The sequence below is a fragment of the Thunnus thynnus genome, chromosome 4, assembly GCF_963924715.1.
Source record: "Thunnus thynnus chromosome 4, fThuThy2.1, whole genome shotgun sequence".
In the NCBI taxonomy this organism is placed as follows: Eukaryota; Metazoa; Chordata; class Actinopteri; order Scombriformes; family Scombridae; genus Thunnus; species Thunnus thynnus.
In genome coordinates this window covers 4,556,219-4,576,985 of record NC_089520.1, presented here as the reverse complement: position 1 = coordinate 4,576,985, position 20,767 = coordinate 4,556,219, and the positions used below count along the sequence as shown (strand labels likewise).

At 36.2% G+C, this 20,767-nt stretch overlaps 3 long non-coding RNA genes across 3 annotated transcripts; 2 read left to right on the top strand and 1 right to left on the bottom strand.

Moving 5' to 3' along the window:
- The first annotated feature begins 7,241 nt into the window (after positions 1-7,241).
- On the top strand, positions 7,242-8,446 carry LOC137182215 (uncharacterized). Its single transcript, XR_010928282.1, has 3 exons — positions 7,242-7,557; positions 7,665-7,979; positions 8,119-8,446. It is a non-coding gene; the product is annotated as an uncharacterized lncRNA (long non-coding RNA).
- Positions 8,447-8,742: 296 nt separating this feature from the next.
- Positions 8,743-10,546, top strand: LOC137182214 (uncharacterized). The gene is made up of 3 exons (XR_010928281.1): positions 8,743-9,025; positions 9,556-9,608; positions 9,969-10,546. It is a non-coding gene; the product is annotated as an uncharacterized lncRNA (long non-coding RNA).
- A 1,544-nt stretch (positions 10,547-12,090) lies between these two features.
- On the bottom strand, positions 12,091-16,453 carry LOC137182213 (uncharacterized). The gene is made up of 3 exons (XR_010928280.1): positions 16,382-16,453; positions 15,033-15,097; positions 12,091-13,061 (listed from the first exon to the last, which is right to left on the bottom strand). It is a non-coding gene; the product is annotated as an uncharacterized lncRNA (long non-coding RNA).
- Positions 16,454-20,767: the final 4,314 nt, after the last annotated feature.

Sequence of the window (20,767 nt, the reverse complement as noted above, 5' to 3'; positions counted from 1 at the left end):
ATATCAACAGGGGACTCTGGTCCAATACAAGTGCTGAGTGAGTGCATTGCATTGATTGACTCAGACCTGACTTTCAACAGCCACATTAAGACAATTACAAAGTCAGCCTACTATCACCTGAACAATATATCAAGAATTAAAGGACTTATGTCTCAGCAGGATTTGGAAAAATGTGTCCATGAATTTACCTTCAGTAGACTCGACTACTGTAACAGTGTCTTCAAAGGTCTCCCTAAAAAACTGATCAGACAACAGCAGCTGATTCAGATGCTGCTGCTCGAGTCCTCACTAAGACTAAGAAAGTGGATCATATCACTCCAGTTACGTTGGCTTCCTGTCTGTCAAAGAATTGATTTTAAAATACTGCTGTTGGTTTATAAAGCACTGAATGGTTTAGGGCCAAAATACATTTCTGAGCTGCTGCTACGTTATGAACCATCTAGACCTCTCAGGTCGTCTGGGACAGGTCTGCTTTCTGTCCCCAGAGTCAGAACTAAACATGGAGAAGCAGAGTTCAGTTTTTATGCTCCACATATCTGGAACTTTTATTATCCAGTTATATCTGTCTTATTCTATTTTAGCTTCTTTTTATTTCCAATTAAACACTTTTGTATTTAAATGTCTTTTTACATTGCCTTGTGTTGCTTTTATGCTCAATGTAAAGCACTTTGAATTGCCTTGTTGTTGAAATGTGTTATACAAATAAACTTGCCTTGCACAAAGGTAGGTGTGTCCCTCCCATCAAATCATCAGGCCTTTCTCTGCTTTAAGGATAAGGCTTTCGATTTTCTATATTTTTCTTATTGTCAACAAATCTAATGTGTAGAGCCATAGCATACACACACAAGGATTGCGTGTATATAAGATACATCAGGCTTTGGACATACACATAATCCTTGTAAGTAGGGTGAGTTCATTGTTGGTTTGGCTCTGCACATGAGATTTGTTGACAATAAGAAAAGCTGAAAATTGACAACCATATCCTTTAGTAATCATAAAATTTGCAGATTACCTATTACATCAGTAATTGTCTCCTCATACTAAATTCACTATCTGCTAAATTTGAGTTTTTTGTTTTTACTTTGGTGCCATCTGGTGATGACAAGAGGACTGACATCATGGTAGACAGCAGTGAATGCTGCTCCTTTTCTACTCACAAGCACCTTCTCATTTGTCAGCCGAAAAACTTGTGACATAAATAATAAACTATTAGATAATTAAAGTACAATAATGACATAAAATGTTTACTCGTCATGACTTGAATCTACGCAGTTTCATAGTCCAGTTTCCAATGCTGCAATAACAGCAGTGAAAGAAAGAAAGAAAGAAAGAAAGAAAGAAGGAAAGAAAGAAAGAAAGAAAGAATTGTGAAAGGGGTAGACCTAATGACACAAGAAATACCAGTGTGCAGAAACTAGAGACAACTACTGGAGGTAAATAATGTGACAGAAATCCAAACAAAATGAAGATTTCTTTCTCTAATCCTCCCTGAAAAAAGGTTAAAAGTTCACAGTTACCTGATTACTGATATTAAGAGATTAGACTGATGATCGTTACAGCCCCAAACTTCCAAAACCAAGAGGCCAAGATACTTTGCAAAGCATCAAGCCTGTCGTAACATTTCCTTCCTCATTTAAGTTATTCTCTTTGTCACACAATAATTTTTTTACCAAAGCGGATTGTGGAAGATGGACGCTCATTTCACAGCTTTGTCTGCCCCATACAGGAGGTTTTACACATGTTCTGACAATCAAAGGAGCAATAATAATAATAATAATAATAATAATAATAATAATAATAATAATAATTCAAAGTTATTTTCTTTGATTGACTTGACCTTGACATATTTTAATTCAGTTCAGTTTAAGTATGTAAATTGCATTAATGCTGATTTCAGTTACTGTCAGTTATTGTAATGCAATTACACACAGTAAAACATTACACCACCGGGAAAAGCAATTACTGTTGTTTAATTATTACCAAAACTTACTAAATCAGTAGGCAATAGACAGTAGTAAAATCATGAAAAAATGTTGCAGATTAAGCCATATAAAATATTGTAATAGACAAAGTTTGTGACATATGAGAACCTGAACATAACCATGGTCATCACCACTGTTGTTCCCACATTCTTTCCTTCATCTGTGAATTATGAGAACAGCTTTTGATTAAGAAGGGCGATATATTGTGCTATTCGCAGTGCTGAATATTAATTTATAGTTTGTTGGGAGGAAAAAAATCCCAATTTCCCCATTACGGATTAATACAACCTCATTTCCATTTGTCATTTCATTCCCTCAGTCACTTGTTTTGCATTGAGGAATTGTGCAGATACCAAAATTTATGATGTATAAAGTACATAACGTACTTATTTACGACAAATTATTAGTAATGATGAGGCTGCACCTATTCAAGTGATACATTTTAATGAGAAGTGTCTTTTTAAGTATACTAAACAGATTTTTTCCTCTTGTGATGATGAATTAAGTGTGACTGTGTGATGAGTTAAAGTACTGTCTAAAGAGGAAGATGATATGACTAAGTCTGAGTCAAGGAAGAAAAAATGGAAGAATAAAAAGGAACATGTTGTGGTGGCGAGTACTTTTAAGTTAACGAGGAACAACAGCTTAACAGACCGTGAAGACCAACCAACTATACAGACCAACCGCAAGAGAATACTGAAAAACCAACATCTGACTGAGGATATTGGCAACAAGATGAACACAATGAAGAGCTGTCTTCTACTCATCCTCTCAGTGATGACAGGTAAAAGGATTACTACTACCAGACTACTGATTTTACAAATTAGACTAGCAGTTGTTTTAGCAAACCCATGTCAACACATCCCAAGTTCTAGTTTGGGTAACCATTCATGTTGTATCAGTACTGTTTAGAATGACACTCAACCCACAGTACATGTGGTAGTCTTACATCGATACTCTATTATAGCTCCTCACCAGCAGCCAACTAAGTACAAGACTCAACACTCTACTACATCTTCACTTGACCATGTGTATGTTTTGTTGTTGGCTTTATAATTTGAATATTTCACTCAGATATGTGAGTGAAAATTAGAGTGTGCGACTGAAAAATTATTTGTGTGATTTGTTCATGTCCCATAAAAAATGAATTGGACTTTGCGTTGGACTTATTTTACAACTGTGAAGATCTTGGTCACAATTCAATTTCAGCCAACATACATTATTGTTATTGATTCAATTTCAACCTCAAAAATGGAGTATTGGTCAGGCTACAGCAAGAAATTTCTAAATTGTAAAGGAAATTTATGGTTTTGTGTACTATAAATGTTACAATACAGCCTGTGTATGGAATTGCTCCTCAGCTCACATTGTATTCTTTGTTTGTCTTTTACAAAATGGAGTAAAAATAAAATATATCATCAGAATCTATTTTTCCAACATGATATTGTAAAGTTGTTCAAGAGTTTATGGGCCACACCTGCATCTACTCAGTCTCCTTTAGATTAAAGTTTAGTTTGTGGGACTGTTAGGAGACTATGGTGAGGGATAGTATTTTTCAAACTCACAGAAATGTTCTCTCTGGCTTTGGCATTAAGTAGCATCACACTTTTAAATAAGCTGGGGGTGATTAAATGAGGAATTTATAAAAAGCAAGTAAAGATATGTTTACATAATCCAACCATGACATTGCAAAGGTGTGGATAACTTTCTCGGTTTCATGGAATAACAGGATGGATCTAAATTTCTGAGCCGAAGGAAACACGGCTGAACCAGTTTAGTAATGTAATGTTTGTTCATTGCACACAGGCATTTTATGGAATCCAAGGTACACTAAACTTTCTCAACAATAAGATTACTGATGAAAGTCCGTTTACTACTTAGAGTCACACAGTGTATGTTGCATTAAGAATTAATTTAGATTAGAGCAGTGTCTCTGTGATTGTTGTCTGATTGCATCTAACATGATGGGAACTTTTCTCTTTGTCTAATCTACAGCCTGTGAGGCCCTGTATGAACTGAAGGGATGTGAAGGAGAATGGGTTGAACTCACCTGCAAATACCCAAGAGCAAATCAAAACTATCAAAGTATTGAGGTTGTTAATCCCAGAGGAACAACCACACGAAGTAATGAAAAGGATGTGTGGGTAGAGGAAGGCAGATTTTCAATGTACCACGATACAAAAAATAAAAATCTAAGAATGGTCTTTAATCAAATTAAAAGTGAGGACTTTGGGGAGTACCAGTGTAAATTTGACCAAAACAACTCATCCTCTGAATCTGTGAAACTGGAACTGAAAGCTGGTAAGAGACTCTTTTTTTTTTTTAGAATAGATGAATGCTGCATCAATGTGAAGGTTTTGTTTTGTTAATAATAATTAAAAAAAAACAAAAAAAAAAACGTATTACATAAAATGTAAGAGATTTCATAACATTTTCTATGCAGACCCCACAAAGGCAAACATCAATCCATACATTGTAGATAACAGATTTAATAGTAAAAAAAAACCCTCTGATATGATACATGTAAAGTTTAGTGTCAGAGTTCTTTTTGTTGTTGTGTTGACTTTTCTTTTTGAGAAAAATTAAAACACAAAAATAAGAAATAAACAGAAACAAGAGCCGAAACCCAACAGCACAGACTAACAAAATGACACCATCATCTCAAGAATGCCAGTTAAGTCCATCGGCACAGTAAACAGTCCATGACTGAGTCACCAAGAGACCCGAAAACAAGATCAAACCAGAAGAAATCAGAAAAGAAATTAAATTATGCCTGAAATGCAATATTTAACTCCTAACACAAGTTTTCTCCTTTTATGAAAGACAAGAACTAATTCAAAACAAACAAATATGATTGTTCACGGTTATGCAAGTTGGCTATCATTAACTCAAATTATGTGTTCTGTCATTAAATTAAAGGACGGGTGCACAATTTTCAAGTCTGCCTTAAAACAACAGTCAGGAGCCTTAATGAACAGTGAAACATGTTTTTCTTGTTGTAATCATTCCTCCTGTTCATACTGACCATTAGAAGATTCCCTCATAATGCACTTACAATGTAAATGACGGGGGACAAAATCCACAGTCCTCCTTCTGTACAAAAATGTATTTAAATTAAAGTTTATCTGAAGCTAACATGAAGCTTCAGTCAAATCAAGTAGATATCTTTCAACATTACAGTCTTTTTAGTGCCAAAGTTCCTCTTTTTGTTACTATACTTCCGCTGCAGCTCAACAGGGAAACACTGTCTAAGGAAACACAAAGAGAGAATTTGATGCTAAAGATTGTAAATGTGGTAGGGCTGCAACTGATGACTATTTTGATAGTCGACTGGTCATCGATTATTGAAACGATTAATCGACTAATCAGATAATGAATCATACAATTACTCAATGGCGCTATTTAGCTACCAGCTGTTATATTTGGCGTTGTTTTAGCCATGTGCTTACTAACAATAAAGACAATAGAGATACTTCCCTCAGAAATATGTCTTTTCATAAACTTTGCTGCTGTTTAGGCTACTACTGATACAAAAGATAAATCCACAGTGATGAAATGGCAGGACACTCCATGGCTGGTCCACCTCAGCTGTCAATGTGAGGGAGCTGTTGACCTCTTTTATGATCTCCTTCACCTTTAAGGACATCAGAAGAGAAAGTGAAAGTGAAAAGAAGTGAAAAGACCCAAGCAGTCTATAAAGTAAATATTCAACATATCAGTTATGGATTTTTTTTTACATCATTGTTGTCATTTTATGATTTAATCAAAATTAAATTATTGATCAGTGGTCTTAATATTATTTATTTGTGAAATCTGTTTATTTCATTGCTTATATCAAATATACAATTGCTATTGTTTGGTGTGTATATGTGTAACACTAACCTTCAGAAAGGCTGTCTCATCATTTCATAAAGGGTTCGGGATGGCAGGGTGTATTCAGGGTTTAACTGGTGAATCATTTTTTGAAACCCCTCACCGTCAATCATGGAGAGTGGCCTCATGTCATTGACCAGCATGTTTAATATTGAGTTTGTGAGGGCAGTTGCTTGCTGTGGAGTACACGTCTACCTCTTTTGCAGAAAACCATCCATGGTACCTTTAGTCTTCTTAGTAAGACTGCATAAATTTGATTAAAAAAGCCTCATGACATTGACCAGCAAGTTGGTGAAGTTGATTAAAAAAAGAAATTTGTCAGATAAAATAGTAACATTACTCCTTTAAACTTAAATATGCCAGTAATGCAAAACAAGCTAAAAATTGAGAAAGGATACATTCAAGCAATATTTTGTCTTGACTTATAACATTAACTTGTGGGTGAGGGACTGAAAATGTAAACAAAAGTGCTGGCGTAATGTACCAATCGTGCCAATTAACACAAAAAAGAAGTAAACAAGTGAAATAGAGTACTGCATCATTGTAACTTTGAACTGTGAAGTTAAATAATACAGTTGATGTTCAAAAGAGATATATCTTGTTTTTTCTATAGCACTACAGTACTATATTAATGTTAAAAGCCGAGACAACTCCGTCTATACATAGCTAGCTATCTAGCTAAAAAGCTAAATATCTTACCAAGGCGAGTCTACATTGTCCTGATCTCAAACATGCCTCCTCTTCAAATGCTCATGCATAACAGACTTGCTCCCGTGATATGTGAGGTCAGCTTTACAAAACTTGCAGGTTATCTTTTTCTTCAGTGCGTCGAGAGTGAAATGCTCCCAGACCTTTGATATTTTGGGACAAGAGGGTGTTAAATCAGCCACCGCCATTTGGTATGTTGTTCACCTGTCGCCTCCTGCTATTCACTGTAACGCATGTGCAACTCTCAGCAGAGATAGGTAGAAAGCGAGATGACACACACTACAAAAAATGATGTTGTTCAGCTCCACAGCGTGAAAAAGACGCATGATGATGCAACCAACAATTATCGACAATCAAATTCGTCAATGACTAATTTTGTCATTGATTTTCTCATCGTTGCACCCCTAAAATGTGGCAGATATCCACTTGATATGATTAACTCAGACTGCTGAAGCCTTATATAAGCTTCACATCAACTTTTAAATGCATTTTTGCACTAAATGACCGTGTGGACACACACTAATCAGAAATTGAAAGACACAAAGATCAAATTCCAGATGAACAGATGAATGCACATGATGCACCCTTTACTGTATATGAGTGTGATGATACATTTCCATCCTGTGTTAGCACAGTATTAAAGTGTTACATTTGATGTTTTCTTTTTTCTTTGCAGTGAAAGATGGCTGCCAGACACCATTTAATCAAGCTGCATACAAAACAGCTAAAACCACCATCACATGTGATTACCCTAACGAATACAACTCCAGTGTCAAGTTTATCTGCAAAGACAAGAATGAAATCTGTGAGGAGATTTTATCAACGCAACCGTCTGTAAAGTCAAACAGGACATTCACTCTCACAGACACCAACAGCTTCAACATGTCCATCAGTAATGTGAGATCACAGCATGCTGGTGTCTACTGGTGTGGAGTCAAATCAAATGAAGAAAGTTACAGAGTTTCACTCAGAAAAATACAATTGGAGATTAAAAGTAAGTAATACAGATTTAGCTCTCCTCTACTGGTTAGAGGCTTTTTTCTGACCTTCATTTTGTTTTAGCATAATAATCTATTACTCTGTCTTTCTATCTATCTACAGATATTACTAGCTTCAAGAGATCCAAAACTATTGGGCAAACTTTCACATACTGGTGTAAGTACCCAGTAAGTGTTCCAATAAAGAAATTCATCTGTAAGGGAGAAGATCCATCTATATGTCAACCTCTATGGAGCACCACAAAGCCCAAGACGAACACTGGGAAGTTTTCACTTAAGGAAGACAGAGTGAAGAGAAATATCATCATAACTGTGAGAAACCTAACAACAGACGACGCCGGGACATACTGGTGTGGAGCACAAAACACTGACAATAGACGCAGTAACCCATTCTTCAACAAACTGGAGATGACTGTAGGTGAGTGGACAAATGCTGTTGCCACAGGTTTTACTAACATTATCTTCTCCTTTGCTATCCAAGTTTGATTTTAAACATTTTAAATTTACTGTCGCTTGCAAAAACAACTTAAATGAAGTTCTGACTGTTTGCTTTTCAGTGCCACCAACCTCCTCACTTTCATTTGGTAAGAAAAGGCTCAGAGTGTTTAATTGGTCATCGTAAAATACCACTAACTACAAACATTTCATCATTTGTATTTTGTTTGTAATCTGGATATTAATGTTGTGTGCTGGTGCTCCTTACAGTAATGTAAATTACATACAACATTGTGCAGTAAATCTCAATACAACAAATAAAGGTCATTAGTGTCCGGTCACAGCATTTCATCCAACTTACATCTGTGTGACTATCCATCTTTACATTGTTTTAAATTATCATTTCATGTAGTAACATGTTCTAATGTAGATACTCAACAGTGAGTTAATTGTATTCTATAAGCATATTAATATTGTAACTGTCAAAATTAAGATTTGTGCTATTAATCATTTTGTAGGCTAAATGACACTTTTTAACAAAGTTATACTTTAAAGAAACTGTGACAGCCAATAGAGAAATGGCAGTTAAACATATTTGTTTATATGAATATAGTAACGTTTTTCAGATTTCTTCAGTTTTTTCTTAAATACAAACTTTATCTTCTCCTTTGCTACCCCCATTTGATTTTACACATTTTAAATCTACTGTTACTTGTGAACACAACTTAAATGTTCTGACTGTTTGCTTTTCAGTGCCACCAACCTCCTCACCTTCATTTGGTAAGAAAAAGCTCAGTCTTTAATTGGTCATGGTAAAATACCACCAACTACAAACATTTCATCAGTTGTAATCTGGATGTTAATGTTGCATGCTGGTGCTCCTGATGGTCATTTTTATTCATGTCTGATATCATCTTAATGTCTGGTTTTGTCACACAGATCAGACATTTTGGTTGACCATTGCTGTGGCTCTCTGTTTGGATCTGCTGCTGTTGCTGCTTATGTTCATCGCATTCTTTGTCTACGAACGTAAGAGAGTTCATCACTGGTTTTCAATCTTCAAACATCTCCAGTCACATAGAACCAGACCCCCAAAAAAACATTTGTTTTCACTTTCTAACATTTTGTAGGGATCATGTAATCAGGCTGACACTATTTACTCAAAATTCCAAATATTTCAACTAAGGTGTGAAAAACATATTTTAGGATAAGCCAGGCGGGTTGCATTTGAATTTGATCGAACTAATTATGTTAGGTCATATTTGTTCAAACCTGATTTGTAATATCTAAAAAAAATGTTTTTATGGATTCTGTTACAGTTTCAGGCAGAGACAGAGACCAGCATCAGTGTGCTGGCTTTTAGCTCACTCTAACAAATTTACCTTACTTACAATAAGAAGCTGTTCAAAGACACACCATACCCTGTAGCATTATCTTTTACTATACAATACACTGTATCTTCATCGAACACTACAGGTAATTTAACATTAGTGAATACTGTACTACTACATTTTACTACAATTCTTTTGCTCCCTTATGTTTCCTCTTATGTCCAACAGGTTTTGCACCTTGTAAAAACACAAGAAACAAAGCATGAAGGAAAAGCAAAGAGGTCAGTGTATGTTTGTATATGTGTGTGGTCATTTATATTTAAGCTGCAGTTACATTTAAACATGCAAAATGCCTCAGTGTTACATCATGAGATGCATATTATGTAAATTACAGAAACACCCACATTTATGTGGGTCTTGCCATAAACAAGTCAGGTCGAGTCCAGATATGGTTTAGAGATACTGCAGGCACCAGTTTACTAAACTGGACTCTGCGTGGTGGTGTCCATCAAGTGCACCATCAAGGTTTTATTTGTTTGTTTACTTTACTGAAAACTACATCATACAATCAGTATTGACGGTGTTGATTATCACAATAGCAAATGTGCTACTGAGACTACACATGTTACATTCTCCTACAGATGGAATCAAATCTATCAGGAGATACAGGAACACACCTGAAAGCCAGACTCAAGACCTGCGCTGCACTTGATTCACATCACTGGTATCTTTAAGACACGGACCTCTACCTGCTGCACTGCTCCATCCTCAACTTTCACATCAACTCTGACCGAGCGAGCTGTGACATACATATCCCCAAAACCAGCTACTCAGCTGACAGCATTATTTGCCTTTACCTTGTGTCTTTTTTGTAAATCATCACATATAACAAAATGTAAATGGTTATTTTTGTTTGTTTGTTTGTCTGTGTTTTTTTTGGACAGTTGCAACATTATCTGAACTAAAACACAGTCTGTATTTCAGTCTGGTTTCAGAGCACCTCATATTAAAGAGTCAGTTGTTGATTTTGAGAATTGTTTTGGTTCTTCAGGACTTCAGTGCAGCTGTTGACACAATCAACCATCATCTACACTCTAAGTAAAAGCAATAGGCGACATCAGTGTCAGGCTTGTATGCTAAAATAGGACATCAAAGTAAAAATGAGTTTAGTTTAACATCTCTTGCAGCTTTCGATAGAAGTAATATTATAAATAGGTGTGAATATAGTACAGAGTGAAATGAGCAAATGTCTGTAAAAATTGTGCAATTTTCTATCATTCCTTTTCTAATGGCCATGCACTTCTCTTGTTGATGATGATGTTGTATTTAGATGGAAGAAACAGCTCATGCTTCCTGTTGAAACCACAGCTGTTTTATCACACTGAGTCAACTGGTATTTTGTCAGTCGAATCGCTGCCTTTTTTTTTTTACCGCATCCTTCCTTATTAATCATACAAAAATGTTAAATGTTAATTCATTTCAGTCAAGTAAGTAAAGTTTAGTTTAGTTAACCATGTAGATCTAGTTCAATTAAAGGCCCCTTATAGATTTAAAGCTTATCTGAAATCCAAGTGAAGAATGCAGCATCAAATCCTGGGACGGCTCCTTGGCTTCTCCTCATACAGCAGCAGTGGTCCTCTTGCCTTCCGCACACTGGAGTTTGAGTTTGACCATAAAGAAAACAACCAGAACAATAAAGCATAACTGCAGTTAATATCCAGTTCTGTTATATGACAGTAAACAGCATATCTTAGTGTTTTCACTGTTGGCCAGACAAAACCAATCATTTGAATACATCTGCTTGAGCTGTGGGAAATTATAGCAGGCATTTTTCATTATTTTCTGACAATTCATAGACAAAATCATTAATCAGCTAATTGAGAAAATAATCAGATTAATCAATAATGAAAATAATCATAAATTGCAGCCCTACAATCTAAAAAAAAAAAAAAATCGTAAAAAAATGGTAAGAAGTCTGGCAGCAAAAGTTGCCAAACACTTACCGTCAAATAACTGTAAAAAACTTTTAGTTATTCTACAGATTTATTTTAAAAATATGGATAATTACTTTGGACATTGTCTGCATTTTTGCAGCCAAACCATTGTAAAATAAAAATAAAATCTCATTTTAAAACATCGCTAGAATGTTAAACAAATGTATAAACCTGCATAAAAAATGAAAAAGACTGCAGAAATACCTTAAAATGACCTAATTTAAATGAAGACTCCTGTTTTCATACAGTAATCTTTGGTAAATTCATAGGATTATTCAATCCATCCACAAGAACTCCCCCTCAAAGTACATGTAATATGTAAAATTACATTCAAATTACTCTCCTTTAACACCCATTAATGGTATCTTGAGAGCTTTAGGCTTTTATTTTATGTGATTATCCAATCTATTTACAGTAAATCCCTTTATTATTTTGGTATATTTCGTCATGAAATAAAGGGACAGGTTGACACATGCACTGTACTGCACTGAAAAGCCCACTGAGATAGTCTGTGTGCATACTAACTTCCACACCAGGTGCTCGGGTCGGGCAGTCGGGCAGTCGACGACTTTACTTGAAGAGTTTACCAACTTTTATGTAAACAGTGTCACGGCTCTTGTCAATCAGATGTAATTGTCTTTTTAAAAAATGTTGGTTTTATACTGAAGAAAAAAATAAGATCATGTGATAATAGTTTCCAAAAACATAATTTTAATAATCATTACTTTAAAGAAACATTATTTGACAGTAATTACAAGCAACTCTCCAGTATATTTACAGGCTTTTCCCATAAATGTATTAGGTTTAGTTCATACAAACATTATTTGATAGTATTTAAAAGCAACTATCCATATATCTACATACATTTCCCCATTAATGTATGAGCTTAACTTTACATAAACATTATTTGACAGTAATTACAAGCAGCTCTCCAGTATATTTACAGGCTTTTCCCATAAATGTATGGGGTTTACTTCATATGAACATTATTTTACAGTAATTGCAAGCAACTCCCCAATATATCTACAGACATTTCACATTAATGTATGGTGTTCTGAATGTACGAAAACCAGAGGGTCTATGCAAAAGTACCATTATATCAACTCAAACAGAATACTTTACTAGAATGTTTTTTTTTTCATTCAGATTACTTCAACAGACATCAATAGAAGCAAGAACAGTTTCGTACATTTTATCAGTACAATGTCTTGCATGTTGCATTATAGCAAAAGGGAAACTACGACCAATTTAGAAATTCATACATGTTATTCCCATGCTCTAAGATGGTTCAAAATGTTAGTGAACATGAACAAATCTCTCCCAAATCCAAAAATTATTATGCTAAAATTCAAATTTGTGATGTCATCTGATAATGTCTAGAGCTTTTCCAAAAACAATGAATTGAGAAACATGTTATAGATGACACTGAGAACACCCAGGGGGATGTTCTGAGTATACAGTAGGGTTGGGCCAATGGGCAATGCCATCGTCCATCGCCAATGGCTGACAGTTATCAACCACTGAGCCTCCACCATCGTAACATCGTGTTTTAAAAGCCCCCCCATTGTCTGTCCATCTTTTGTGTGGATTAAATTACTCTTAATGGCTTTTTACTCACAGAGCTTTTATTGCACTTACAGTAATGCAACTACTGTAGTTGTCATCTCAAGTACTTCACATGGTTCACTGTCTCCGCTCAGAGGACACACGCTCACACATGCAAGGATTGCTCAGCCCCGCCTGCGATGAAACAGAGGAGAGGAGAGAGACTTAGCGCGACCATAAATGAAAGCAAAATGCAGTAATTTATCCCACCCGATATCATCGTCCATTACGATGTTTCACTGTGGACATCGTCATATGCCAATTCTGTAGACAACGCCCAACCCTAGTATACAGGTACATTTTTTTCAGATATGAAAGGTCACTATAGAATAAAGCTTACTTGGGTATTTAAAAATTACTACAAAATTAGTTTCGCATTCATTGTCTATGAAGCAGCTCCAGACTTTGAGTCAGAAATTTGAGTCTCACGTCTCTGGTTTGTGGCTTTGGGAGGAAGTAGTTCATGTTCACAAATATCAGAAGTGGGAGTTACACATGTGCAAGTCACAAGCAAGTGTCAAGTCTTAACCTTAAAGGCTAAAGCAAGTCCTAAGTCACTGTGTTTAGACTCAAGTAAGCCAAGTCAAGTCACTACTAAACGTCAGGCAAGACAAGTCAATTAAGTCACAAGTCAAGTCACCATGAAAGAAGCACTTAAAACACTAGAGAAAGGGGTACAATGGCAAGCCATGTCATGAGAAAACGGCACGTTAGTTAGTCTCTAACACTAGGGATGGCTATGGTTAGGATTCATAAATATCACTATTGATTAGGGGTATAACGATTCTCCAAATCCATGGTTCGGTTCATACCTTGTTTTTTGTTGTTTTGTTTTTTTTTTATAGATGAACTTTAAATTAATTAACTAAGTAAACAAAAATAAATAATCTGATATAACATGTTTTCCAGGATCTAGTGTTCATAATTTTGTATTTTATGCAGTATTAATGTTTGTTGATATGTTGTATGACTTCTGCCACCAGGTTGTGCCTTTGAGTAAGGTGAGAATTTTGAAGCAGAAGTAATAGAAGAAGAGGAACTTCCTCCAGTTGCAGTAGTAAGCACAAAGCTAGTGGGTTTTAACAGCAGCAAAAATATACTGGTGGACTGTAAGCTACATATCATGATTTGTTGTGGTTGTAAAGTGCACAAATAAAAAAACTCAAAGTTATACTACAGCCCAGCATCAGCCTGAGTCTCTGCCTGCAACACATGACTATTTTGGTATATTTACTCGCCAAATGGAAAATCTACCTGCATTTGGCGCTTGCACAACGAAACAGTATTCTATCTGATGATGACTTTTTTCTGCTGTGGATTGTGTAAACTAATACATCCATTCATTTAGAACACTGAAATTGTTCACATGCCAAGCATCATCAAGGAAAAATACCATCTTGTTTGCCTGATCTTGAAGGATTGCATTTATCACACAGTTGACTGGAGAGAAGGAGAGACCATGCTGCTGTGGTTAAGTTACATTGACTTTGAACTAGTGAGGGACCTTGAACAGAATAATGAAGCTCTGTCATGAAAAGCTGTCAATTCATAAGCTTTCTTGTCTAAATCAGAAACGGTCTGGTAATATTAAGCTCAACTCAAGCTCAGCGCAGGTATGGGAAAATGCTTTCAACAAGCTTTCAGCTCAATCCTGTCTTGCATTGTTTTCTAGGTCCTGGTAGACACTGTCTTTAAAGCCTGGGTTACGCACACTACACTAGAAGTCACCCTTTCATGTCTCAAAACGTTAACTGTTCATGCTCAATATCTACAATAATGCAAATAGGCGATTCAGCTAAATAAAAACTTCTTTTCGAGTCATCTGCCTCAAGTCAAAGTCAAGTCGAGTCTTATCAGTATTAGTCAAGCAAGTCGCAAGTCCTCAGATTTGCGACTTGTGTCCAGTCATGCGACTTGAGTCCCCCATCCCTGACAAATATTGACTGAACTTTCCTTGGCCATGGAAATAGGGGCTAAATTCAAAAACAGGAGCTAATTTCCATCCAGAAACAAACAAATAAGCTAATACATAATTGGTATTAACACACAGATGTGAATCTGCATGCTAAAAAAAGTCTCAAGTTAATATGGCAGATTGAAAGTCACCCTCTTCCTTTCAGAATTCCAACGATGGCTGTGATCCTCTGCAATGAGCCTCAGCAAGCCTTGTCCTGAGAATACAAAAATAGAAAATATGTTTCATGCTCTTAGAAGTACCTGCACACCAACAGGTGCCAACGTTGTTGCCTGTATTTTTTTCAATGTACACACAATGACAACTTTGCCTCCTACCCTCACAGCAGTGGCAGTGGGGAACCATGAGGCTGCTGCCCTTAAGGAGTTCAGTTTGCCGCTTGAACAGAAGTTGAGCATGATCAAACCTTGCCTCTTTTGGCGCAGGGACATTAAGGGTTTAAAAAGGTCTGAAATTAAGGTTGGGGCCAGATCAAGCTGTTCTTTAAATGTGATCAACAAAATCTTAAAACCATTTGTAAAACTAACTGGCATCCTGTGTTGGGATGCTTAATTTGGAGTGATGTAGTAGTCTCTACATTTAGAACCAGTTAAAACTCTGGTGCAGTATTTTGCACAAGCTTTAGACAAGAGAGTGATTTTCAGTTTTTGACTTGCAATACAGTGATTGAATTATGCAGAATATACAGTTTAAAAGAAAAAAACAACAAACAACAAATATACACATTATATATAAATAACATGATTAATCCCTATCATCAATACAGTGAAAATTCTCAAAATTACTGATCATCTAGCCTATCGATAGAAACTGAAATCTTGGTGCAGATGGCCAAAATTAGTTTAACATAATTATGTATGGTTTTCTTTGTTGTGAATATGTAGTTTATTTACATAGGAGTCAAAGTATGTATATCCATGCTTCACTGACACGCAGGGTTGGGAGAAAATAGACTTGAAGCTTAAAAAGGAGAGAGCAGCAGAATAGCAGGTCCATCTCTCATGCAGCATATGTGCTAGAGCTCTTACTTTTTCCCAAAATAAAGTTCGAATGAATTCACAGTGCTATGGAATTCATTCAAATTATACAGAACATTAGCATTATGTAATTTATAGGCAAAAAATAGGAAGTTAGGCAAGGTTGGTTGTGTAGCTGCTGGTGCTCTGATTCTTTAGCCTCACTTGGGTGAGAAGCTAACAGGTGATTCCATTCGTTGTTGTGGTAACGTTATTGTAAAGTAATTGCTTCATACAAAGTCGGCAAACAGCCTTATCTTTATCTATAATTTTGCCATTGATAGAGTAAAATCCAAAATGCTTACACACAGTGCTTCTGAGGTGCGTTAGTGTTGACATGATCCAAGTTTCCTCCAGTTTTCATCACGCTCTCTCTACCTAGCCCTATGTCATGCAATACTTCCAGCGTGACCGTGCAGTTCAGCCACTGATCTATATAATAGCTAGTGAGCTAGTGCACACACCTGGTAAACACATAGTAGGCCTCTGTCATGCAGTGTAGCACCCAGAAGCAGTTCCTTAAACTCCACTTGGCTCTCCCCTGGCTGAGAGCACCCTCCTGCAGGGTGGTGAGGCTGGGTATGACCATGGGGATGTTGAGACCCGGAACTTTCCAATAACCATGCAGGCTGTATGTAAAGCTGTGCCTGGGAAAACCATGCCAGCAATGCAAAACAACTCAGGAGGAGGCTGGGGGATGCAAAGTTCAAATAGTAATTATCATGATTAAAATACTTATTTTATCAATAAATTTGTGACACATTGATATACTAACATTACATTAAAACATACATATTTTGAGGTGTTCTATTATTTTCCAAGTGTATTACAACTGTATTTCTAACCCCAACTACAGATTGTTTCAGCTTCTGCCGTCTGGTAAACAGTACCGCAGCCTCAGAGCCCGCACCAGCAGGCTCGAGAACCAGGCTCATGAAAAATGAACACTAATTGCCTGTCTGCACATTACACACACACTCACACACTCACACAGCAGTTTACACACACTACACTATACATATCACTACCACACTGTAAATTTTACTGCATTGTGTTTCTTTTATAAATGCTATATTGCTGTTACTGTACTGCTATATTGCTATTTGATTGTTATTATTGCTAGTTGTTGCGGCTGCAACATCGAGGAACACACACACCAACACTAACTTAGCTGGTAGGCAGCAGGTTACTGGTAATGTATTTACTAGCAGTGAATAGGAGCAGCTGGGCGGTCTAATGTTTCTTTAATTAATAGTATTAGTAACTTATCAAGCTAACTGGCTAAACTTATTAACACTAGCATACTAGCTTACACTTAAAGTCTTTCTCAGGTCACAACTTGCCACAGCCTTTTATTTAATGTTTGCAGGACAGAATAGGAGCTTAAACATGTAATTGGTCAACTGACAAATGTAACTTATTTAACGTTACTATGACTGATGTGAGATTCTGATTCAAGGCTAACCCTAATAGCTTCATTAGGACCGGCATAACGTTACCTTATCTGACGCCACACAGACTTGCTTTGTGCATACAAAAAGCAAATGCTAACGTTAGCACTGCTGACTCCACATACATTTTAAAATTCTGACAATTATGCAACATCAACGCTTTAGTTATGTCAAGTTGCAATTAACACAACTGAACAATTAAGTTCAGTTCATATCTCTCTTTATATGAAACTTCACATGAAGAATAACAAAATGATTAAGTCACCTTACCTTTAGTGAAAGCTGAAAGTGAATCATCATCCTCAAATCAACAGGCTTGGTAAATGACTTGCTTGACTTTACTCAGAGAAATTGTCTCTCTGTAGTCTCTGCGCTTCAGACAGAGATCAACAAAGTGCGCGTATATTCAAACAATTTAATGCTGCGTAGTCATTGGATGAATCACACCGGGAGGACCCGCCCCCAGAACTCAAACAGTATCATTGGTCGAGATCATCTCCCCACAGCGTGATTCATCCAATGATTGTACAACATTCATTTGAATCTGCGCGCACTTTCTTGATCAATCTGAAGCACAGAGACTATAGAGACATTTTTTATGTTTAAATTTATGTTTTTTTCAACTATTTTAAGGTCTTACATCCATGTCTTACATCCCTTCACTCCCATATTACCCATATTATCAAAGTTCGAGCCTTGCTTGAACTGTTGAGTCCTAGCATCAAATCCCAGTCTTTCATACATCTCTCACTTATTGCTAAAAAAAAACAAAAAACATTTGTAAACCATTCTAAAGCTTTACTCATATTGAGGTCCCTCTTTATTCACCTTATATGGCCTCTGCTTTTTGCTCTTTGTTCCCTTCGAAATGTAGAAATGTTGGAGTGACCTAATGATTTGAGGGAGCAGTAGGACTGCAATGAGGGCTTTGAATTTTGTTGAACACAGACTGACTGTTTGGGTCTTAATATTTAGAGAAGAAAAATTAGATCTACAAATGATTGCACCTTCACAAGGAAAAAACTCATGGATGCTACATATGCAATTTCAAGTTGTGGTCTAACAATGTATTGGGAGACAGCTTCCAACATTTTTAAAGTGGATTTACAGCCTTTATCACAGCTACCTTCAGTTTTTGAAATGAAATTACTTATCTTTTTTAAAATAAGCATGTGTTGCACATGTCAATATGTGTGATAACAAAAAACACTGTCAGGTCAGCATCTCACAAAAATAACAAATGACGTCGTCGGCCCTCACAAATATAATACAATATAATAATAACAAATAATATAATATGTCACTTTTTTAATGATGCACAGCAGCAAAATACACACGTTTCAGCTCTAGGCTTTCCTCAGCGTTACTGAAACAATTGTGGGTGTAACCCCTATTAAACAGCAGCCAGGAACCTGCTGGTGATTACTTATCTTGCAAGGCAGCTGGATTCTCAAGATCGTGAGAGAATCCATCTTGTCAGGCTTCAAGTTATGCGCTTGTATCCGAACCATCGGTGGTTTGGACCAATTGACGTCGCAAATCCAGCTGCCTCACAAAGTAAGACGATGATAGACAGTGATAGACAGATGGTTCATCCAATCACTTGCCGAGTCCTTTTCCAAACACTTTCCATGGAAGACTTCAGAGATGGTTCTGTGTAATAAATCATCTGGCGTATCAGGTTAGGTAATTACATCAAACTGCTATGAATCATCCAAACAGGCATCATCAAAAAATAAGTAATAACAAAAATAATAATAAGAAAATTTAAGACAATTTAAGCCATCCAAGGAGATATATCACATTATGTGATTGCAACAACCAGATAGTGATCACCTGATTCACAAACAAACAATAAAAATAGCATGGAGGTGAACATATGTAACCTCATCATGTTCATAATCTTCATAAAAAATAGCCTGCAAGAGCATGTACATAAATACGAACAACCAAGAGACAAATATTAATCAGAAGAACATCAGTAAGAGAAATAGTAATAAAAAAAATTAACAGGAAGAAATATAACATATTCTATGATTACAACAGCCAGACGAGTACTGTGTATGTGTGTATATATATATATATATATGTGATATATTGAGTGATCTACTCAATATATCATACATGTGATAGTAACAGCAAAATAAGTGACCGATAGATTTACATGCTAACGATAAAAATGCCTGTATGTACATATGTAAACCAATCATGTGCAAAACCTTCATAGATAATGCAAATACATATACATAAGAAAATTAGTAACAAGAAAAAAATCTATTTAATAAGTAATGGTAAGAAAACAGCCAAATACAGTAAGTGCTTGATTTACACACTAAATATTCTGTGACTGCAACACTCAGATAAGAGACCAATAGGTTTATACAAAAATGTATGTATGCGAATATGAAAACCAGTCATGTGCAAAACCTCCATAGAACATACAAATGCATATACAAGACACCAGAGTTCACACAATGCTGATTAAGCCTATAACTGCCTGATAAATCTCTTGTATTTGCCATTATACAGATTTTTTAATCTGATGTCGGTGGTAACATTCTTGTGCTGGTTAGATGAATGCTCTAAGGGCAGAGCATGCGTTCCAGACTTCTGCTGTCTGAGTGGCTAGCTTCCAGTTAGTTCTTGGCTAACTTGAATGGGGACAAAATAATTTAATTGTGTGACTCTTCTAGACTTTCAAATTTTTGGACCAAATGGATCAAATTCTGACGGTGAAATGACTCATTTTGTGGGGGTTGCCTGATGCTCAAAAAAATGTATCCACCATTTTTTAGCCACAACAGTAGCAACAGAGTAGTCTGCGGCGTAGCCTATGATGTAAGCAAGCGTCGATAGTGTTTTTGTAATTATTCTCGTTGCCAAAGGGGAGAGACAAAAGTCCCACAGTTGGGCTTTAACTGTATGAATACATGATATTTTTGAAGGTATATCAACTGTGTACAATCTGTAACCATTATTGCATTGATTGATCCAACTATACTTAGAAGAGCCCTTGCTTGTGGGTTGTCTCGTTGAACTGCAGAGTGGCTGATGCCATGCAGTGAGGGTTCATGTTCAGGCTAGTTGAAAGGCTCCTATAGTGCTTAAAAAGGCATGGTTGGTCCTACCTGTCTCATTACCGCTGTTAACCCCTCTTCATATAACTGCTAAGCTAAATACAAGTCCTACTCTACCGCTAGGAGTTTGCAGACCACTATACCAACATCTGTAATTTATTTATGTCTACATAATTACAAACGGGCAAGGGACATAATTGTCAATGTCAATCATTAAGAGATCTTTCAGTCTCAACAACCAGGATGGAACATAGGATACAACAAACACACATTTTATGACCATTTGATTTTGATATGTAGCCCCAACACCAATATGCTGTGC